The 21,015-nt window shown below is 34.1% G+C and overlaps 1 long non-coding RNA gene across 1 annotated transcript in view; it reads right to left on the reverse strand.

Moving 5' to 3' along the window:
• Window positions 1-13,745: 13,745 nt before the first annotated feature.
• The window catches only part of LOC137216853 (uncharacterized), a 282,703-nt gene continuing 275,433 nt past the window's right edge, over window positions 13,746-21,015 (reverse strand). The window contains exon 3 of the long non-coding RNA XR_010939872.1: window positions 13,746-13,804. This is a non-coding gene — a long non-coding RNA (uncharacterized lncRNA). The remainder of the gene's footprint in view (window positions 13,805-21,015) is intronic.

The following is a 21,015-nucleotide window of genomic DNA, read 5'->3' on the forward strand; positions in this document are numbered from 1 at the left end:
ATTTTAAAAAGAACAGAACATTCAAGATCAGTGGGATAAGTTTTTAAATGTGTAACATATGTGTACTTGGAATAAAATAAGGAAAAGAAAAAATAGAGAAAGGAAATACTTGAAGTAATAATAACTGATAATTTTCTAAAATTGATGAGAAACACCAAACCACAGATCGAGAAGTTCAGAAAAAAACAAGGATAATAAAGACCAAAATACTGTATATTATATTCAAACTGCACAAAACCAAAGACAAAATCATGCAAGAAGTCACAGCAGGGGATGGGGACTATAACTATAGAGGAACAAGGATAGGAATTACAACTGACCTCTCTTCAGACACCACTCAAGCAAGGAGTAAGTGGCATGAAATACTTAAAGTGTTGAAAGAAAAAAAAAAACATACCAACCTAGAATTCTATGTCCAGTGAAATTATCCTTTAAATGTTAAGGAGAAATAAAGACTGTCTCAGACAAGCAAAGACTGAGTGACCTGTGAGTAATACACTTCTCTATTTCAATTTCTCTATGGACTATTGTTGAACTGCAGCTCATCATCTGGCACTCTGTGATCCACTTAACAAACATTAATAAAGTCATAACGTGGTGAATTTTTTAAGGTGATGAATCTATTCTTTATGATATTGTAATAAGAGGAGGCTAGAATCATTTACATGTAATAGATTAGAGTAGGAGACACTGGTATGAATTTAGGCTTAGCTTAATATATAAACAGATAGTTACATACAGAAATATTATAGATTTATAATAGTGTAATCAGTACACAGGTGTATACTAGTACACAGTGTGTAATTAGTACACAGGTAACTAAATGCACTTATATTTCCTCTCTCTATCAGCTGAGAGGACCTAGATATCACAATAGTAATGAGCACAACTAGCACCCAAATTTTGATTTCTTATACTATTCTCCAACAGTGGAACCAGGACTCCTTAGAGAAATGGCTGACTCTAGGACTAGGACAGGAGATACTCATGATAAATCTGGAATATCTTGTGTGCTAGAAAGTTAGAAAGTGCTAAACAAAAACAAACAAACAAACAAATAAAAAGCCTACAATGATGTGAATATGTTAAAGGGAATCAGGAATCAACTGAAAGAGCTCAGCTGGAACAATTTGAGCAACAAAATATAACAAGTAGTATAGAATTATAACCCAAATATAAAATAAATATACACGAGTCCATACTTATATAAACCAAGGATTGAACAAATAAACTGGAGAGAAGAGATAAATCTCCCATGTGGAAGAATTTCAAATAATTTTTATAGTTATGCTCCCATCCTCTTTAAGTGTGGGCTACACATAGTGACTTACTTCTAAAGAGTACAGTGTAGAAAAGGGGAAAAATAATTTTACAGTGGAGAAAACTGACAAATACTACCTCAGCCTGGAGATCAAGGTGAACATCAACAGTAATTAGTCATACTGATTGTATAATTCCCTGGATATTATGTGGTAAAATGGTACTTTATCCCTGTGGTCCTAACAGAAACAAATGACCCTAGTCTAACCAGGAGAAAAAAAATTAAAAGATACAAATTAGGGGATATTCTTGATTCTCCTCACTTAGTAAATTATTTTTTATTCTCTTTGGATGCTAGTGGAATTATTTACATTTGTAGTCCAACAAATTCATCAGGTTTTGACATATAGGGATCATTCTTGTTTAATTTTTCCTCATATATGGTAAGACATCTCAGTCTACAGATTCAAGACTTCCTTTATTTCAGTTGTTTTTTCTTGGTGGTGAAGTTATTTATGGTAACTAATTTATAGTACTGTCTCAGTTTTTATGAAAATATTAATATATACTATTTACAAACATATTTCCTTTACAATAACTAAATAAAGTAATATTCTCATGGAGCTCATATAACAATTTTTTGTAGACCAAATTGATAAACAAGTAACTTTATTACATATCAGAATGCAAGTATTACAAGAAAATTACAAAGCTCTATCAAAGTTCAAAACAGAGGATTATTGGTGAAAAGTTGCTTAGCCAAACTAAAAAATATATATAATATTCAAATGAATCCTGTGGTAAATTTTGTAAAGAAAAGAGAAAAAAATCCTTTGTGTGATGGGAACCATTATCTCATAGGTTGTTAGAATATTTATGATTTTGAATGTTAGGCCTTTTCCAATATGCAGATAGGAGCAATACCTACTCCTCTTTAAAAGGTCCAGCTATAGCCTTAATCCTCTGCTATAATCACCCTACATTACCCACAATGTGAAGTACTACCTGGTTCCTGTTCTGGTCTCATGGAGCTTAACTTTGTGGGCATATAATGACTGGCATATAATTCCTGGTCCCTGAGTCACCTGAACTGAAACTGCCCCTACCAGTATCTTTATGCCTGGCTTAAACCATAGTTCCTAACTCAACTCTATACCTTCTGCCCAGGTTACAGTTGTGAATCCTGATAACAATCATGAATTATTGTAACTAATTTCTACTTGGTTGCAACCTCAGTATACTGTGACTACTGCCACCCTCACTGAACCCCAATTCTCTCTTCTGTCCCCCTCTGTCTTTCACACACACACACACACACACACACCCTCTCTACACATAATTCACATCTAAATCTGTTGACCATAGCCAGTTTCAGTTTCTGAAAGCCAAACCAAGACCATCTACTCAGAATCCCAGTCTTGATTGTGTTTTCTAGATACCTTGGCCTCTATTCCACCATCAAAACTAAACATAATTATTTCCCACTCTCTTGAAAGCGACCTGTCAGCCCTATGCTCTACCTTGGTTGGGAGAGCAGTCTCCAGATGATTTTAACATTGTTTATCTCTTACTAAGTATATGTACTCTAAAAATTATTTTAAAGTTATTATGAACCTTAAAGCAGTGAGCCTTATCTCTAATCCATTATTTACAATACAATAGCCTTTATGCAATTTTTATTTGAAGCAGAGATCTTGGATGATCTGTATGTGTGCTTTGGAAGGCAGAAATAAATGTCCATTCCTTATTCTGTACTTCTACAAAATTCTCTGTCTTTGCCATCTGTGTTTTGGAAATGTGCAGTTTTCTCTGCTTGTGTTTTATTTCTGATAAATAAGATAATTGGTAAATAACCCTAGAGAGCTATCCCTGTCAGCTCTTTGTTCTTTAAGGAGATGAAGTTGGGGGCTAGTTCTCATACACAATTAAATTTAAAAGAATGCCATGACATCAACTTGTCTTATCTTTCTCCTCTGGTCTCTATACATGTCTGTACAGGTGAGCCACCTTTGCTATTAAAATTTTGGATCCAAAATTCAACCTTTTCAACTGGAGATTCGGAAGTTCAGAGCAAATTAAGATGTAGTTTTGTTTAGTAAATAAAGTATAATGAAAAATAGCTATGTTTGCATTTCTTACTTGGGATAATCTGATTAAATGGTTTTCTCAACTGTTAACAGATATTAAAATCACACACACACACACATATATATATATATACACACACACACACATATATACATATATAATTTATTTATTTAACTGTTGTTACATATTATTACTAGAACACTGTGCCTATAATAATCCCCCAGAAAAAAAAATTATATTGCACCTCACACCAGGTTAGATTAATTTATATAAAGTTCAACACATATTTTGTGTACTTGTAAATTCTGAGCAAGTTTGAAGTTAATATAAATTTGAGTCATAAATCTATTTTTTCAGTTCTTCCAACAACCTTAATAATTGGTATCAAGTCATTCCACATGACAGTAAGCAGCAAGGTCTGTATGAAAGGAATGTGTTCCTAGATGTAGTAAAATTTATTGCTGTTTGGTGATGGGGAGACAATGGACAAATTATGAAGTGAGGTATAAAATAGGTGAGATTAGGTAGTTCAAGAAAAAAACTAACAATGCTTTAAAATCCATGCAAACATGATCTGGTCTCTCTGAATTTTCACAGTGGACTTCTCTTCAACTTAGACGTTTGCTTCTGAGGCTTAGAGTACAGACTACTCTCCAAGTAAGATCTTTCTTATATTGATCCTCCAAATCTATACCTCCCTCTGAAATCTCCCTCCTCTATATAGGTAGTTCAATTTCTTATTCATCTTCCCTGACCACAATAGGACTGTAGATGTAGCAGCAATAAAAGTAAGCAGGGTGAATATTATATCCCCATTTCACTGAGTTTATTATTTATTATTATTATTCTAAATTAAAGAGCTATTTAAAGAATATTATATGAGGCCTCTTCTCATTCTACAATAAGTAATCTATTTCAGAGAGTGAACTATATCTTCAAATAAAGAATTTTCTAGAAACTTCTTATTATATTAATTGACTTTGAACATTATATTATCTGTCACTTTGGATATATTATCAAAATAGCTGTTGGTCACGCATTCTACATAGTCAGTGCTCTGATAACCATTCATTCAAAAATATGGAAATATTTATGAGAAAATAGTAATGAATAAAGCAGATATGGTCCTGGCCTTCATGGAGCTTGTAGTCTGGCAGGGAAAAAGCAGAAACTGTAGTTGCATTAGCATAAACCAAATGATAAGGATCATTAAAGGGAACATTTGTCATGAACTGCCTGTACCCCAGGAATGCCAATCCTCCCACAGTTCCTTGACGGAAATAGATTGCCTTTATCTTTCCCCAGTATGACTGCAGGTGGCATTTAACCTTCTCACTAACCATCTGCTGAACAAGATTTCAATCAATTTCATGTTGACAAAGACCCAACACTTACCTGATTGGGCTAATTGTTTCTTGATATCTCAGGCAGGCTCTCAGGCTGCCATACCTTAGCAGGTATTTCTAGTCACCAGCTTCTAGTCCTTACTGATATAGATTTATTACTCTAATCTAAGCCCTAGGTCTAACACTGAAGGTACACTGGTCTGAAGGATCACAGAGAGATCACAGATCAGGCAAATATTCAACAAAATTTTTAAAAGGGGTGAGGATGGAGACTTCTGTTTCCAGTAGTATGGTAGATTAGATCATTTGGAAGACAATTCTACTATAAAACGATTTTATCTTAGAAAGAAGATACTTAGTAAAATATCACAGGATTTACAAGATGTAGGTAGATCTCCAAAAACCTTACAATTTACCCTGCTTTGAAAAAGGTAAAAATCACAAGAATAAATCTGAGCTGGGGGTGATCAGTTAGCAAGAAGGGGGGAACTGGATTACCATGATGGAAAATGCCAACGGAAGCACTGCTATTGTGACACTAAAACCTTGATGTATCAAAAGGTGGAGAAGCTGAAATTTAAGACATCTAGATTAATTTAGGAATCTCAAGGAAGAATAAAGTACTTATTTCTACCTCACACCTGGCTTAAGTAGACACAGATTCTGTTTAGAGGAAAATGTCCAAAATTTAGAAACTGAAGGACTCCCAACAGATTGAAACCAAGTAGACAAAATTTCAAAGTCAAAGATCAACAAGACCATGAGGAGGTAAACCACCATAACAGAGAATAAGCAGAAACTATAAACAACAGATTTAGATACAGAATATGTAAGAAACATTTAAAGAAGTAAAGATTGGGGTCACAAAGATGAGCAAGCAATAAGAAATTATCAGGAATGGCCAGACGTATCTGACAAAGAAACAAATGGGACTCATAGAAATTTGGTTGAAATTATATAAATATACAATTAAATATGTTTTATATATATTTATTTAAACAAAAATATATTTAGATACTTACAAATATATTTTAAGATACTATATATATATACATATATCAGAAATATAATCATGCATATAATTTCAACAGCCCATTGTAATTATGTACAGACAGAATTTGTTGTATGAGTATAGAACTTATTATATAATACAATCAGTTTTTTTAAGAGTATATTGCTTAATTTCCGAACATTTGGGGATTTTTCAAATTTGTTTCTGTTATTGATTTCTTATTTAATTCTGTTATGGTAAGAGAACTTAATTTGTGTGATTTTAATTTTTCACAGAGAAGGCAAGCTGGTTAAAAAAAAATTCTACCAGCTTTTGTTTCACTGGAAAAGTTTCATTTCACCTTCATTTTTTAAAAGTATACAATTCTTGGCTGACTTTTTTCCTTCCATATTTTAACAATTTCAATCCGTTGTCTTTTTGTTTTCTAAGTGTCTCATGAGAAGTAGGCTAAAATTTTTTTGTTGTTTCTCTATATTGAATTTCCTTTCCCTACCTGCCTTCCCCCAAATTTATTTTTACCTTTGTTATTGAGCGGTTTGATTATAAATTCTGTGTTTGTGGTAGCACATGCATTGCTTCTATCTTTTTGCTAAAATTCCACATCTCGTCATGCATGCTGTCCACATTTACCACTCGATCCTTTTACATATAACAGTAGTTGTTTTATTTTTTCAGCTTTATTGAGGTATAATTGACATATAAAACTGTATATATTTAAGATGCACAATATTTTTTGATATACACATACATTGTGAAATGATTACTACAATCAAGCTAAGTGACTTATCTATCACATGGTAGTTATTTTCAAATTCTTGCCTGATAGAACAAATTCTGGCTCATCTGAGTCTGTTTCTATATATTGCTTTATCTCATAAAAATGAATGTTTCTTCCTGAATTTGCTATGTGTCTTTTAATTGAGTACCAGAATTACTATCTAGAAAAACAACAAAGACTGAGTCAAGTGGTATTTGTTGCCACAAATGGTTACACTTCTTTTGCCTGGCCACTAGTTGAGGGAGTTGAGTAAATGTAGCTAGTAATTGAGTTGGTTTGTTGTATTGCTACATTCAGTACAATGCAGTCTTCCATGTTATTCTCCATGGTAAGCAGTGGTTACTCTGTACTTAGTGTGAGGCTTGGTTACTGAGGAGTAATATTTAGCATTCCTGCTCAGCTTTCAGCAATGCCTTCCCACTTGTGTCACAAAAGAGGTCTTCCTATGCACTCTTGCCACACCCAGAGTGTTCTTGTTTGTTATTTGGTGCTAGGCTTGTAGAGCTGGCAAAAGAGATTCTCAGTTTTTCTTGTCAAAACTCATGTTTTAGGCAGGACCTGCGCACTTTGCCTTTGCGGATAAGGTCTAATCATGCCTATTTTCTCACCTTGTGTGAGCAAACTCTGCCCTGCAGCTGGGTAAGGTCTTTTATGAGAGACATTTTTATGTCCCTCCCCGACTGGCAGATGACTTTTGCTTTTACCTCCTCCTCCAGAAGCAGAGAATCTTTGTCTGCACTGTGCAGGCTAGAGAGAAGTTTCCCTACCCTTTCTCAAAGGGTAGATGGGACTTTCCTGTGCCCTTCCCCTAAAATGTGGGGTTATACCTGAACCCTGTGTCAGAAGAGTCGTGGTTCTACCCCTCATTCAGAAGAATTGAATCTTTGCCTGAGTATTGGGGGAAAGACAGTTTGTTTTTTCCTCCCCCAGTGGTTTAAGGCAATTTTTTCACACAAGAGAAGGATTCAAGAAAGACTATAGGGTTTTTACTGGCCTGGCATTGGAGACTGTACCCCTGCACCAACAATTACTCTCACTCTTGTCTTCTGCCCAGCCCCCAACCTTTCTTGTGAGTAACCAGTGGAGGTCCATGTAGAAGACTGTTAAGTCAATCTCATTTCCCTTGTGTAGGGGGCTCCAGGTTATTCCAAACTGATATGTTAGTCCACACTCAACCATTTAGAATTTGTTACAATTACAGCTAATTTACTTTTAAGCATGTCTATGCCAGCTTCCTCTTCCTCCCATGAAATAGTTTATGCTTCTTGTCACAAGACTCTTGAGAGAGTCTTATCATTTTGGGGAAATAAGATTTTTGCATTTGCCTTGTGAGTTCAGTTCTCCACTGGTGTCAAGAAGAGTTATGATTTTATAGATTATTTGGCATTTTTTCATTATGAAAATGGGGACAAAATTCTCTTACAGAAATGATAACACTACATTGTATGGTTTAAAAATATGTAAATGAAATATATATGACAACAATTGCACAGATAACAAGGGATGAAATGTAATTATACTATTGCAAGGTTTTTATATTTTACCATGAAGTGAAACAATATTAACTTTAAGTATAAGTAAAGAATGTATATTTTAATTTTTTAAGCAGCAGCTTTAAAATTAAGGCAAAGATGTGTGCCTAAATGGTCACAAGAATTAAAATGGAATACTAAAAAATATTTTTAAAATCCAAAGTAAAGACTGTAAAGAAAGACAAGAAGAACATTGACATACAGGACAAATAAAAAAGTAGCAAAATAGTAAACTTAATCCAACCATACAGGTAATTAGATTAAATGCCAGTAGTTTAAACATTCTATTTAAAAGGCAGATATTGCCAGTCTGGATAAAAAAGACTAAATATATGCTGTCTACAAGAAATTCACGTTAAATATAAGAAAAAAAAAGCTAATGAATGTGAGAATCAAAGATAAGAAAGGTTGAAGGGTTATACTAACAGCAGATAAAGAATACCTCAAGACAAGAGCACTTCCTCAGAGATATTTCATAATAAAAAAAACCCCGTCACTTCATGAAGAAACAAATATAACCATAGTTTAAATGTGCCTAATAATGCATAAAAAACTGACAAAAAATCAGCAGAAACAGGTAAAATCCATCATCATACCTCAAAATTATAGCACTCCTCTCTCAGTTATTGATAGTAAAACTACATATTCACCTAGCTTTCATATATTAAACACTAACCCCAAAACTACACAAAACAAATTCTTTTCAAGTGCACATGTAATGTTTAACATCATAGACCATACACTGGGCTGTGAAACAAGTCTCAATCAATTTCAAATTTTATAATTTTTCAGGCTATGTTCTCTGACTCAAGGAAAATAAGTTAGGAACCAGCATCAATAAAAGATATCTAGAAATTTCACAATTATTTGGAAATTAAACAACATACTTCTAAATAACCCATGAGTAAAGCTAAAACAGTGTTTAGGTGGAAAGCTATGCTTTAAATGCTTAGATTAGAAAAGAACAATTACCTCAAGTAAATGATCTAAGTTTCTACCTTACACAACTACAAAAAGAACAAATTGAGCCCAAAGTACAAGAAAGAACATAAAAAAGATAAGAGCAGAAATCAATGACTTAGAAAATGGACAAAGAAGAAAATCAATTGAAGCACAGTTGGTCCTTTTAAAAGATCCATAAAATTGATGCAATCTTAGATAAGAACAATGAATGAAGCACCAAATTTCCAGTATCAGGGAAAAAAATAGGGACTATTACTGCAAATCATTTAAGCTTTAAAATTATGAATGGTATTATTAACAATTGTATGCGAATAAATTCAAATATTTAGATAAATTGGACAAAATCCTTTAAAGACACAAATTATCAAATGGACCCAAGTAGAAATAGAAAACTGAATAACCCTTTACTTATTAAAAGCATTAAATCATCAGTTAAGTATCTACCAACAAAGAAAACAAGACCTTGATGTTTTCACATGAATTGTATCCAACATGTATATAAGAAATAATTCCAATCCTACAGAACTATTTTAGAAAATAGGGGAGGAAATACTTCCCGAATCATTTTATGAGGATTACATACTCTATTTTTTTTTTTTACTACATCGCTGGTTTATTATAAATGGATATAACTCAGGAATAACCAAATGGATGAGAAGCAGAGGGCAAGGTATGGAGAAGGGGGGGTGGCAGAATTTCCGAGCCCTCTTCGAATGCCCCACTCTTCTAGCACCTCTACATGTTCACGAATCCAGAAGCCCTCCAAATCCCATCTTTTTGTTTTTTTTATAGAGGCTTTATTATACAAGCAAGATTGATTAACTCATTGACCACTGGTGACTGATTCAATCTCTAACCCTTCTCTCCTCTCTGTGGGTGGGACTGATAGTTCACACCATCTAATCAAGGTTGGTTCCTGTGACAACCAGACCCCCTCCTTAGGTGCTTTCCAAAAGAGACAACATAATCTTGATCTTAAAATCAGAAAAATACATTACAAGAACAGAAAACAAATGATCAATATCTTCATGAACAATGACAAAAATACTTAACAAAGCATTAATAAATTGAAACTAGTAATATGCCAAAAGGATTATACAACATTACTAGGTAGAGTTTACTCAAAGAATTCGAGGTTGGTTTCACATTTGAAAATCTATCCATGTCATTCACCACACTAACAGAATGAATGATAAAACCATATGATCATCTCAATATATGCAGGAAAATTATTTGACAAAATTTGACAGTTATCCATGATAAAAACTCTCAGCAAACTAGGAATATAATGGAAATTATTTAATCTGAAAAAAGTATCAATGAAAAACCTAGAGCTAACATAATGATAATAAAATTTTGAATGCTTCCCCTTTAAGATCCAGAAAAGGACTATGATCCTCCTGCTCTAACCATTTCTACTGAACACTACACAGGATATCCAAGTCATTGCAATAAGACAATAGAAACAAAAGGCCTAAATATTGAAAAGGATGAAACCAAACTTTTCTTTTAGTGCAACAAAATATGACTCTCTATGTAATAGTTCCTAAACAAATTAAAAGCTACTGTTATAAGTTAATTTAACAAGATTCAAAAATATAAGGTCAATACAAAACATAAATTCTATTTCTGCATACTATCAGCAAACAAAATGAAATTAAAATTCTATTTTGAATAATGTAAAATATTTAAAAGTAAAAATCAAAATATACCCAAAACATCTACTCTGAAACCTGACTCTAAATTATATGTAGAAATGCAAAAGAGTTACAATGGCCAAAACAATATTGAAAGATAAGTACACATTATGAGGACAAACTGCTTGAATTTAAGTTTATGTTCCAACAACACTAATTAAGACAGTGTGGCTGTGGCACAAAGATAAATAGGTCAGTGGATCAAAATTGAGTCTGATTGAGAATAGAGCAGAATAGAACAGACTGTTTCAAAATAATATCCATCATAATCCCATCAGGATTATATTTTTTATATGAGATGAAACTTTACTAAAGAGATATGTAAAAATATCTCCCTAAAAAGATTTGTACAAGAATATTCATAGAGATTTTATCCAAAATAGCTAAAAATGAGACAAAATCCAAATATACTTCAACAGGAGAATGGAAAAACAAATTGTAACATTCATATAGTGGAATACTACTTGGCACTACATAGGAAAAATGTTGATACATAAATGGGGAAGAATCTCACTGCTAACATGCTGAACAAAAATAGACACAAAGAGTTCATAGTATAGCATTCATTTTATTTAAAACTATAGATTAAGTAAAATTAATCCAAGGTAAAAAAAATAAGAACAAGATTTCCTCTGGAGTAGATTAACTGGGAAGGGATATGAAGAAACTTTCTGGAGCATATATCAAGCTCATCAAAATGAACTTTAAGAATGTGAACATTTCACTGTATGGTAATTTTATCTATTAAATGGGTACAAAAAATACTGAATTGCAATCTACAGATTCAAAGGAATCCGTACCAAAATACCAAGGGCATTTTTCACAGAACTAGAAAAAATAATGTCAAAATTTGTATGGAATCACCAAAGACCCCGAATAGCCAAAACAATCTTGAGAAAGAAGAACAGAGCTGGAAGAATCACCCTCCCTGACTTCAGACTACAGTACAAAGCCACAGTCATCAAAACAGTATGGTACTGGCACAAAAACACACACATAGATCAATGGAAGAGGATAGAGCGTCCAGAAATAAACCCACGCGCTTATGGTGAATTAATATACGACAAAAGAGGCAAGAATATACAATGGAGAAAAGGCAGCCTCTTCAATAACTGGTACTGGGAAAACTGGACAGCTACTTGTAAAAGAATGAAATTAAAACATTCTCTAACACCATTTACAAAAATTAACTCAAAATGGATTAAAGACCTAAATGTAAGACCAGATATCATAAAACTCCTAGAAGAAAACATAGGCAGAACACACTTTGACATAAGTCATAGCAATATTTTTTAGATCTGTTCCATAAAGCAAAGGAAATACAAGCAAAAATAAACAAATGGGACCTAATTAAACTTCAAAGTTTTGCACAGCAAAAGAAACCATCAATAAAAAGACAACCTAATGGGGCTTCCCTGGTGGCGCAGTGGTTGAGAGTACACCTGCCAATGCAGGGGACACGGGTTCATGCCCCAGTCCGGGAAGATCCCACATGCCGCGGAGCAGCTGGGCCCGTGAGCCACGGCCACTGGACCTGCGCGTCCTGAGCCTGTGCTCTGCAATGGGAGAGGCCACAACAGTGAGAGGCCTGCATACCGCAAAAAAAAAAAAAAAAAAAAAAAAAAGACAACCTAATGAAAGGGAGAAAATATTTGCAAATGATATGACCAATAAGGGGTTAATATCCAATATATATAAATAGCTCATACAAGTCAATATCAAAAACCCCACAAACACCCCAATTAAAAAATGAGCAGAAGAACTGAACAGACGTTTTTCCAAAGAGGAAATGCAGATGGCCAACAGGCAAATGAAAAGATGCTCAAAATTGCTAATCATCAGGGAAATGCAAAGCAAAAGCACAATGAGATATCACCTCACACATGTCAGAATGGCTATCATCAAAAAGAACACAAATAACAAACGTTGGCCAGGATGTGAAGAAAAGGGAATCTTTGTACACTGTTGGTGGGAACGTAAATTGGTGCAGTCACTGTGGAAAACAGTATGAAGGCTTCTCAAAAAAACTAAAAATAGAACTACCATATGGCCCAGCAACTCCACTCCTGGATATATAGCTGAGAAAAACAAAAACACTAATTCAAAAACATACATGCACCCCGATGTTCATAAAAGCATTATTTATAATTGCCAAGATGTGAAACCAACCTAAGTGTCCATCAACAGATGAATGGATAAAAATGTGGTGTGTGTGTGTGTGTGCGCACGTATATACACACTATAGAATAATACTCAGCCATAAAAAAGAATGAAATTTTGTCATTTGCAGCAACATGGATGGACTTGGAGGGTATTATGCTAAGTGAAATAAGTCAGACAGAGAAAGACAAATAACTGTATCATATCACTTATATGTGGAATCTAAAAAATACAACAAACTAGTGAATATAACAAAAAAGGAAACCCACAGATGTAGAGAACAAACTTGTAGTTACTAGTGGGGAAAGGAAAGGGGGAGGGGCAATATAGAGGTAGGGGATTAAGAGGTACAAACTATTAGGCATAAAATAAGCTACAAGGATATATTGTACCACATGGGGAACAGAGCAAATATTTTATAATAACTATAACTATAAATAACTATAATAACTATAAATAACTATAATAACTATAAATGGAGTAGACCCTTTGAATCAGTATATTGTACACCTGTAACTTATATAAGATTGTATAGCAACTATAATTCAATTAAAAATTTAATTTAAAAAAAGAAATATTGAATTCTAAGTTAATAGATTTTCTTTCTGAAGTGTTATGGATTCACAAATCTGAAACTACCTCTGTGTATACTTGCTTAAGTAAATGCATAAATAATGAGAGCCATTTTTACCACTGTTGGAAAAGAGAGGTAAACATACGAATCAGAAAAGACTAGCATATACCTTTCAGTATAGAAATTTCAGGTATCAATGTAATCTCAAATTTTAATCTGCTGCATTGAAAATTAAGAGATAGTGGAACAGCTTCTACAGATGGTAATGCAAGAATCACATACTCAAATATTCATTTACAGCATAAAAATAGTAGAAAGATTTTACCTGCATCATTCCATCCCCCTTGCCAGTACAACTCAGTGTCAAGAGGAATCCCCTCCACCATGGCTTCCCCTGCACAAGAAAAAAAGAGAAGAAAAGAGAGAAGACTCAAAATATCAGAAACAAATAAGAGACATTCTAATGAATGTTTCAGAAATAAAGATTATCTTAAGGGACTATTATAAACAATGATATATCAACTAATTGGATAACCTGGGAAAAAATAAACTTCTAGAAACATACAACCTACTAAAGCAGAGTCAAGAAGAAATAGGAAGCCTAAACAGACCAATAACAAATAAGGAGATTGAATCAGTAGTCAAAAACCTCCCAACAAAGAAAAGCCCAGGACCAGAGGACTTCATGGGTAAATTCTATCAAACATTCTTAAACTCTTCCAAAAAACAAAAGGGGGGACATATAGAAACATTTAAGAAGGCCAGCATCACAGTGATAGCAAAGCTATACAAAGACACTAAAGAAAAGAAAAGCACAGGCTCATATCCTGGATAAACATAAATGCAAATATCCTCAATAAAACATTATCAAACCAAATTCAACTGTACATTAAAAGGATTATACACTATGGCCAAGTGGGATCTATCCCTGGGATGCAAGTATGGCTCAACATACATGAATCAAGAGGGTAGTAATAAATTAGAGCAGTGTGTCAGAGGTCCCCAAGACCACTCACAGTTTGATGACTTGCTAGGAGGACTAAGAGGTCTTAGTATATAATGTCACCCATCACTATGTTTTTTTTACAGTGAAAGAATATAAAGCAAAATTAGCAAAGGGAAAAGTCAAAGGGGACAAAGTCCAGAGAAAACCAGGCACAAGCCCTCTCCCTTTGGGGTCACACAAAACATGCTTAAATCTCCTAGCAATGAGTTGTGAAAATACAAATGAAATTTTGTCTATAAATAAGCTCATTAGAGACCTAGTTCCCAGAATTTTATTGAGGGCTGATCATATTAGGCACTGTCTGCCTATCATGTGTCAAAACTGCATACTCGCAGAAGGAAGGCAGGATAAGCCACATTATTCATATAAATAGTGTAGGCACAGTGAGCCACTCCTACCAGTTAGAATGATGGGAACCTTCCCTAAATCCAAGTTCTCAGATGTTAGTGAAGACCAACCTTGTAAGCAGGACTTACAAAGGATAGCAGTCAAGCCTAGTCTATCAGTGCTTTCTATGTGAGCAGGGAGTTTAACATTTAATTTATGCATTTTTGTATTATTCCACTTGTTACAATGAGTTCAGTTGGCCTTTGAATTTAAAATATTCATTAGTAAATAGAAAATATAGTTCAATTTGAAAACATAATACATATATTCACCCTACCACCTTCTCAAAATTTTATTAAAACAGAAGAATAATAACACTATGAAAGAAAGTACATCTCCAGCAGACAAAAAAAGAAACTTTTAAAATTATAAAAAAGACAGAACAGATTAATAATGAAAACAAAAAGAGCTGAAGAACTTTCAGTCTCACTGAGAGAAAGAGAGGGCCCCACAAATATTACTCTGAGCAGAAACTGTGTATAACTATAAGAACAATAACAACAGGAATTGAAAGGAACATGGGTACTTTTCCCATGTAATTAAAGGTCAGTAAACAAATTTCATTCCCTCTTTCTTAAAGTGGCTGTTTTCAGTGTTTTGACCACAGGATAAAAACACAAGTAGGGTACTCTAAAATACGACAAATTATATAGGAATAAGCAGAGTGCTTTAATTTCCTGTCAACCATCACAAAGGACACAGATTCCCTAAATTCAGAACCCCAGGAAAAACTAAACTCTAAAGGAATCCTAGTAACTACAATATGCCCCTCAACAACTATCCAAGCCAAGGGTAACCTGTTAATTCAAACCTGCATTCATGAAAAGAGAAAAGGTGAATTATTTATGCCTAAAGAAGTGGCCAATTTGAATCAATCTTAACCATTATATGTAAATATGGATATACAATCAAGAATCAACTAGTGAAGAAAACCAACATGATGTAACTGAAAGCATTAAAATTCTGCAAAGTGAACACATTATGTAATCTTATAATTTATATTTTCCTATTAATTCTAACATTGAAGTTGCACCCTCATTGCTGCATCCTCATCCTCTACTTTTTATAATGCTATACTTTCTCAAAGCTCTCAGAGGCAGCCATTTTTAATGTCCATGAACTTTATTGAAATTAAAAGTTAATATTTTGGCTAAATAACAGAATGACCCAAGCTGAAGATGTAATTAATAAACATAAGATTAAATTCAGGTATTTTCCAGGAGTGCAGTGAAAATGTATAAAAAGATGAGAAGAAAAATAAGTGAGATACATAAAATGGGTGCAATAGTTCCAATATCCTTTTAACAGGGATCAAAATAAATAGACTATAGACAATGAAGAGTAGGAGGGAAATAAATAGTGTAAAATAACTCTGAATAGAAGAATGAACTAAGTGTCATTATGGAAAGTCCAAAAGGGAATATTTTTTAAGTTTAAAAATCTGAAACAATTGGGTGAAACTTCTGAACCACAAATATTCAATTTTTTTTAACTTCAGAAAGAAAATATAAAAGCAATCCCTAAAACAAAACAAGAATCAGACTAGAGAACAGAGCAATATCTCCATAGTTCTGTGGGAGATTTATTTTGATGTTATAAAAGTCATACCTAGACAAAGAATTTTGTCAGTAAATGACAGAACATACAGAAAATAAGGCTAGAGAAGATGTGAAAAACAAAATTAACATATGCATATGGCCACGTATACATTACTGTTTGTAACAGCAGCAGAATATACATTCTTTTTTGTATAGAATGTACAAAATTGATTATTGATATAATTGATTTACAATGGTGTGTTAGTTTCTACTGTATAACAAAGTGAATCAGCAATACATATACATTTATCCCCATTTGTCCTCGCTCTTGCATCTCCCTCCCACCCTCCCTATCCCACCCCTCTAGGTGGACACAAAGCAACGAGCTAATCTCCCTGTGCCATGTGGCTGCTTCCCACTAGCTATCTATTTTACATTTGCTACAGTATATATGTCCATGCCACTCTCTCACTTCATCCCAGCCTACCCTTCCCCCTCCCCGTGTCCTCAAGCCCATTGTCTACATCTGCGTCTTTATTCCTGTCCTGCCCCTAGGTTCTTCAGAACCGTTTTTTCTTTTTAGATTCCATATGTATGTGTTAGCATATGGTGTTTGTTTTTCTCTTTCTGACTTAATTCACTCTGTATGACAGTCTCCAGATCCATCCACTGCACTACAAATAACTCAATTTCGTTTCTTTTTACGGCTGAGTAATATTCCATTGTATATATGTGCCACATCTTCTTTATCCATTCATCTGTTGATGGGCACTTAAGTTGCTTCCATGTCCTGGCTATTGTAAATAGTGCTGCAATGAACACTGTGGTACATGACTTGTTGAATTATGGTTTTCTCAGGGTATATGCTCAGTAGTAGGTTTGCTGGGTCATATGGTAGTTCTATTTTTAGGTTTTTAAGGAACCTCCATACAGTTCTCCATAGTGGCTGTATCAATTATATATTCCCACCAACAGTGCAAGAGGGTTCCCTTTTCTCCACATCCTCTCCAGCATTTATTGTTTGTAGATATTTTGATGATGGCCATTCTGACAGATGTGAGGTGATACCTCATTGTAGTTTTGAGTTTCATTTCTCTAATGATTAGTGATGTTGAGCATTGTTTCATCTATTTGTTGGCAATCTGTATATCTTCGTTAGAGAAATGTCTATTTAGGTCTTCTGCCCATTTTTGGATTCGGTTGTTTGTTTTTTTAATATTGAGCTGCATGAGCTGCTTGTACGTTTTGGAAATTAACCCTTTGTCAGTTGCTTCATATGCAAATATTTTCTCCCATTCTGAGGGTTGTCTTTATGTCTTGTGTATAGTTTGCTTTGCTGTGCAAAAGCTTTTAAGTTTCATTAGGTTCCATTGGTTTATTTTTGTTTTTATTTCCATTTCTATAGCGGGTGGGTCAAAAAGGATCTTGCTGTGATTTATGTCATAGACTGTTCTACCTATGTTTTCCTCTAAGACTTGTATAATGTCTGGCCTTACATTTAGGTCTTTAATCCATTTTGAGTTTATTTTTGTGTGTAGTGTTAGGGAGTGTTCTAATTTCATTCTTTTACCTGTACCTGTCCAGTTTCCCCAGCAACACTTACTGAAGAGGCTTTCTTTTCTCCATTGTATATTCTTGCCTCCTTTATCAAAAATAAGGTAACCATATGTGCATGGGTTTATCTCTGGGCTTTCTATCCTGTTCCATTGATCTATATTTCTGCTTTTGTGCCAGTAACATACTGCCTCAATTAATGTAGCTTTGTAGTATAGTTTGAAGTCAGGGAGCCTGATTCCTCCTGCTCCGTTCTTCATTCTCAAGATTGCTTTGGCTATTTGGGGTCTTCTGTATTTCCATACAAATTGTGAAATTTTTTGTTCTAGTTCTGTGAGAAATGTCATTGGTAGTCTGACAGGGATTGCACTGAATCTGTAGATTGCTTTGGGTAGTAGAGTCATTTTCACAATGTTCCTTCTTCCAATCCAAGAACATGGTATATCTCTCCATCTGTTGGTATCATCTTTAATTTCTTTCATCAGTGTCACAGTTTTCTGCATACAGGTGTTTTGTCTCCTTAGGTAGGTTTATTACTAGGTATTCAATTCTTTCTGTTGCAATGGTAAATGGGAGGGTTTCCTTAATATCTCTGTCAGATTTTTCATCGTAAGTGTATAGGAATGCAAAAGTTTTCTGTGCATTAATTTTGTATCCTGCTACTTTACCAAATTCATTGATTAGCTCCAGTAGTTTTCTGGTAGCAGCTTTAGGATTCTCTATGTATAGTATCATGTCATCTGCAAACAGTGACAGCTTTACTTCTTCTTTTCCGATTTGGATTCCTTTTATTTCCTTTTCTTCTCTGATTGCTGTGGCTAAAACTTCCAAAACTATGTTGAATAAGAGTGGTGAGAGTGGGCAACCTTGTCTTGTTCCTGATCTTAGAGGAAATGGTTTTAGTTTTTCACCATTGAGAATGATTTTGCCTGTGGGTTTGTCATATGTGGCCTTTATTATGTTGAGGTAAGTTCCCCCTATGCCTACATTCTGGAGGGTTTTTATCATAAATGGGTGTTGAATTTTGTCGAAAGCTTTCTCTGCATCTATTGAGATTATCATATGGTTTTTATCTTTCAATTTGTTAATATGGTGTATCACATTGATTGATTTGCATATATTGAAGAAACATTGCATTCCTGGGATAAACCCCACTGATCATGGTATATGATCCCTTTAATATGCTGTTGGATTCTGTTTGCTAGTATTTTGTTGAGATAAATACAGAACAGAAATGAATAAAACAGAAACAAAGTTGATACAGTAAGAAAAGTTGGTTCTTTGAAAAGATCAATAAAATTTATCCTCTAGGCAAGACTGAGTGAGAAAGTAAGAAAATAAAGCAGGCACAATTAATGAATATCAGGAATGAAAATAAATAATATTAAACAAAATTAAAATTAACAAAATTAAAGATGGTTATAGACATTAAAACTTAAAAAGAGAATGTTAACTTTATGATAATATAATTGTAAAGTTAAATGAAATAGGTTCAGAAGATAATATAACAATGAAATTGATAAAAAAAATTGAAAATCTGAATATGTCAGTAGTATAAATATTAAAAAAGAAATTATATTAATAATGTATCTTCCCACTGAGAAAATATACTGAATGTTCACAAAAAAAAACAATTATAATATTAGAGAAACTCTTCTAGAAAGCAGAAGAGTGTACCCACATCAACACTTTTTATTAAGCTAAATGATCTTGATCAAAAACCTATCAATAGTATTGTAATGAAGCAAAGCTTACAGATCAGTCATTCTTGTAAGCTTCAAAATCCTAAACAAAATGCAAATCAAATATAAAAAGTACGTTATAAAAAGTATATTACAACATTACTGTATTAAGTTTATCAGAGAAACATAAGGTGAGTTTAATATTAGGTAATTCAGTAGTATGAAGCTTTGCATTAGGTAATTAAACAAGAAACATCACATGATAATTTCAAAATATCCAGAAAAAGCATCTGATAAAGTCCAATATTAGTTTATGTTGGGGCTTCCCTGGTGGCGCAGTGGTTGAGAGTCTGCCTGCCGATGCAGGGGACGCGGGTTCGTGCCCTGGTCTGGGAGGATCCCACATGCCGCGGAGCGGCTGGGCCCGTGAGCCATGGCTGCTGAGCCTGTGCGTCCAGAGCCTTGCTCCGCAACGGGAGAGGCCACGGCAGTGAGAAGCCCACGTACCGCAAAAAAAAAAAAAAAGTATTTACAACCTCCCCCAAGAACAACAATGACAACTACAACCAATCTCATACATAATAGTGAAAGTTTGAAAAGTTTCCCATGCTACTCAACGTTATACCAGAGGTGGTAACAAGAACATTAAGGCAGAAAAAAACCTATTAAAAATTAGAAAGAGGAAGGGAGCCATAACCATTCAATGGGGGAAGTACAGTCTTCAACAAATGGTGCTGGGAAAATAGGATATTCACATGCAAAAGAATGAAGTTGGAACCCTACACTCCACGACATACAAAACTTAACTCAAAATAAATCAAGGACCAAAATGTAATAGCTAAAATTATAAAATTCATAAAGGAAAACATGGCTAGATACTCTGCTTATTGTCCCACCCAGCTAAAATAAAAATATTGACCAGAGTTTCAGTTCTTATCTGAGGCTCAGGCTCCTCTGCCAAGCTCACCTGCGTTACAAGAATTCAATTCCTTGTGGTTGTAGGAACATGTTATTCTTATGACATAGGAATCCCTTCTTCTTCAAGACAATTGCAGTGTGCTAAATCCTTACCATTCCTTAGATCTCTCTTACTTCTTCTTAAGCCTTTCTCTTCACTTTTAAGGGCTCAGGTGATTACATTTGGACGAAATGAACAATTCAGGATAATCTCATCATATTCACAGGGTCCTAGGAGATTGGGTCTGTGAATTAGCATGTGGAGTTTTTGCAGGGAGGAGCCATATTTTTGCCTACCACAATGGCATATGTAAAAATATCTAAAAGAATCAACTGATAAATATTTTAGTATTAATAAGGCAGCTAAAAGATAAGGCAGTTTAGTAGGTTTGTTGGCTATATAAAACATTAACTTTAAAAAATATCAATTGTATTTCAACATGCCAGTAACACACACAAAAAATAAAGTATACCATTCACA

Source organism: Pseudorca crassidens, chromosome X, assembly GCF_039906515.1.
Source record: "Pseudorca crassidens isolate mPseCra1 chromosome X, mPseCra1.hap1, whole genome shotgun sequence".
In the NCBI taxonomy this organism is placed as follows: domain Eukaryota; kingdom Metazoa; phylum Chordata; class Mammalia; order Artiodactyla; family Delphinidae; genus Pseudorca; species Pseudorca crassidens.